Source organism: Carlito syrichta, unplaced genomic scaffold (genome assembly GCF_000164805.1).
Source record: "Carlito syrichta isolate Samal-C Ts95f unplaced genomic scaffold, Tarsius_syrichta-2.0.1 Scaffold305313, whole genome shotgun sequence".
Taxonomy (NCBI): domain Eukaryota; kingdom Metazoa; phylum Chordata; class Mammalia; order Primates; family Tarsiidae; genus Carlito; species Carlito syrichta.
Window position 1 is genome coordinate 155,241 of NW_007249409.1, and position 3,700 is coordinate 158,940.

A 3,700-nucleotide genomic window follows, 5' to 3' on the forward strand; every position below is an offset into this window, starting at 1 on the left:
CGCTACCACGCCCGGCTGATTTTTTGATTTATTGTAGAGATGAGGTCTCGCCTGCCCAGGTGGGTCTCGAACCCGCGGGCTCAGGCAATCCACTCACTTCAGCCTCCCAAAGGCACGGGATTACAGGCTGAGCCACCGAGCCCGGCTGTATTTTTTTCTTAATGAAGCATAAGAACAAATAACAAGCAGTAAAACCAGCACCCTTACACAAAGTCATGTGTTTCTGTACCACAAAGGAACTCTATACAGATCTGTAAACATATGAACCCGAATTCATTAAAAAATTTAATATTACAAGTGGTTGCAATGTAAACATTTTAAATATATGTACTAGGGGAAAAAGTGGCACAAGACACGTTGAGCTATTCTAATCAACTTCCAAGTCTGGCTGGCTCAATTAGTTTAAAGTCTTTTGAAATATATTTTGTGGCTACTTGGCCACAAAAGCTACTTTGACAGAGTGAATACGTTTCAAGGGCCCTGAGAAAAACTTAGTGCTAAGAAAATATTTCTTATTTAACTTGTTTCTCTTTGTTTTATCTTCACCTGGAAAAGGGACATATTCACAGCAGCAACAAGTAGGCCAGAAAGCAAAGCATTAATAATTTTTAGTTAAAAACTGGATCTCCCCTTAATCAAAGAGCAAACATCTCACTTCCAGTTTCACCAAATATTGACTTGAAATCTAAAATAAAGAAGCTATATCCTTGTCAGTAAATATTTCTTTTTTTCTCGGGGGCCTTTATGATAGAAGTAAAACTTCACTCTATTATAAATGTCAAAATTGATATTTTTGGGAAAAATAGAACTGCATGTATGAGTTTTATTCTATACTATTTACTTTTATGGATATTTAGTTATAACATATATATAGACATTCTATAAACATTATCAGATTTAGGTACTTTCATTTTTTCACATAAAATTTCCTTGACTTAAAAATACCCTCACACAGTTAGGTACAGTGGCTCACACCTATAATCCCAGCACTTTGGGAGGTTGAGGTAAGAGGATTGCCTGAGCCCTCAGGTTCAAAACCAGCCTAGGCAACTTGGCGAGACCTCATCTCTACAATAAATAAAACAATTAGCCGGGCATGGTGGTGCGTCCCTGTAGTTTCAGCTACTCAGAAGGCTGAGGCGGAAGGATGGCCCGAGCCCAGCAGGTCGATGCTGGGGTGGCCAGGAGTGTGCCATTGCTCTACAACCTGGGTGACAGAGTGAGACTCCAACTCAAAAACAAAAGAAACATAAAAATACCCTCATACTAGCCGGGCTTGGTGGCTCAGCCTGTAATCCCATGCCTTTGGGAGGCTGAGGTGAGTGGATTGCCTGAGCCCGCGGGTTCGAGACCCGCCTGGGCAGCAAGACCTCATCTCTACAATAAATCAAAAAATCAGCCGAGCGTGGTAGCACATGCCTGTGATTCCGGTTACTTGAAAGGCTGAGGCGGAAGGATCACCGGAGCCCAGCAGGTTGAGGCTGCGGTGGCGGGAGCGGCCACTGCACTCCAGTCTAGGCGACAGAGTAAGACTCCAACTCAAAAAAAAAAAAAATACCCGCATACATGTGACTAATGTGATGAATCTGATCCTCTTGTAGGCAAGCGATGTTTTTATGGACAAAAGCATCTTATTGGCCGGGCTCGGTGGCTCAGCTTGTAATCCCAGCACTTTGGGAGCCCGTGGGTTCAAGACCAGCCCAGTCAACTTGGAGAGACCTCATCTCTACAATAAATCAAAAATAAGTCGGGCGTAATAGCACACATCTGTAGTTCCAGCTACTTGGAAGGCTGAGGCAGAAGGATCGCCAGAGCCCAGCAGGTTGATGCCGTGGTGGCCATGAGCGTGTCACTGTACCCCGGCCTGGGCAACTGAGATCCACAACTCAAAAAAAAAAAAAAAAAAAAAAAGCATATTATCATGGTAATCATCACCCCTAAGGTCAGATATTAACACAAAGAAGGGTGTATTTCCATATTTCCATATGTGAAAGTTCTTTCAGTACTGAATAATGCTCATCTCTTAGACTGGACACTCCCCACTACCACAGCAAAAAGTCTAAAACTCTGCTTTATAAAGAGAATTAGAACAGGAAATCCAAAAACTGACTTAAGGGTACACTGCTGAATTGTGTGTTCCAGGATACTGAACTCCATAACTAAAAGAAAATCTGCAGATTGTTTCATAAGGCTTTGTTTGACAGGGAGAAATACAAATGGGATATAGTCAATTACCTACTAGAACTAGATGCAGGGCACTCAGATGGTTTGTTTTGCACATCCACCTTCCTCCTCAGGAGTCCTGCCCAGGAATGAAGAGTTTGGCTTTCTTCAACACTGCTGTAGGCCCAGCTCTCAGAACAAATACCTAGCAAGTACCTCATTAAGTCAGCTTGTCCTTTATTACTGGATCATCCCTATTTTCACATAAATGCTATAACTTATCCAGTCTTACATAAACACTGTCTACCACATATCCTTCTCTAGTTCCCACTCCACTTTTCTGCTCTTCTTCATCCCAAGCTCTTAAAAAGAAGTGTCTCTCTTCACTGTCAACACTTCATCACCTTCCAGCCTCTCTTAATCCTACTCAATCAGGCTTCTGTTCTTGTCACATCACCTCTTGTCAAGGTCACCAAAACCTCCATGTTGCCAACACCAATGTACAGACACATCTTGGATCTCATTTTACTTGAGAGCATAGCAAAGTTGATCCCTCTCTCCTTGAAACATTCCTCATTGGGCTTCTGGGACTATAATTTCTCCTTCTATCCTTCTGGTTTTCTTCTCTTTTGTGGATTCTCCTTTGCTTCCTAACTTCAGAATGTTGTCATGCGCAGGGTTCAGATTTCTACTCTACCTATGCTCTTCCCCTACAGATGCTTATCCAGTTTCATGGCATTAAAGAGTCATCCACTGATGATTCTCTCACTGTTCCTCCGAGGACCTCTAGATTCATATTTCCAACTAGCTATCCAACATCCCCACTTTGAATCCTCTCAAACTGAGTTTGTCCAAACCGAATTTTTGACACTCTCTACCTCACCCTCAACCTGCTCTTCCCCTAACATTCCCTGCCTGTGGCAGAGACTAGCCAGATGTTTATTAAATCCACTTCTTCTTCTGGACACCTGCTAGACTACATTTTCCAGTCTTCCTTGCAACAAGGTGTAGCCATGGGACCAAGTTCTAACCAGTGGAATGTAAGGATCATTCAGGTTTTCCAGACATCCACCTCCAGGTTTTCTCCTTTCAGCCTGCTTCATGCAGAAGAATAGGCAGATCTTGGGAAGTCATGTGTTAAAGATGATAGGAGACTTGGTCCCCAATCACTGCTTGGATAACTGCTGCCCTGCCAATCGGGAGCACCCACTGGAGCTTTACAAAAAAAGAAATAAACTTCTATTGTGTTAAGTGAATGCCAGGGTTTATCTGGTACAGTAGCAATGTTACATAATTAATACATTCAGTCAGAATAAGGCACCACCATTCACCTAGCTGCTAAGGTCAAAACCCTAGGACTCAGCCGGGCTCGGTGGCTCAGCCTGTAATCCTGCGCCTCTGGGAGGCTGAGGTGAGTGGATTGCCTGAGCCCGCGGGTTCGAGACCTGCCTGGGCAACTTGGCGAGACCTCATCTCTACATAAATCAAATGAGCCGGGCATGGTAGCACGTGCCTGTAGTTCCGGCTACTTGGAAGG

General features: G+C 43.5%; 1 protein-coding gene across 2 annotated transcripts in view; it reads right to left on the reverse strand.

The window, feature by feature from the left end:
* Nucleotides 1–3,700, reverse strand: part of PISD (phosphatidylserine decarboxylase) — a 53,533-nt gene that overhangs the window by 45,722 nt on the left and 4,111 nt on the right. The window lies entirely within an intron of this gene.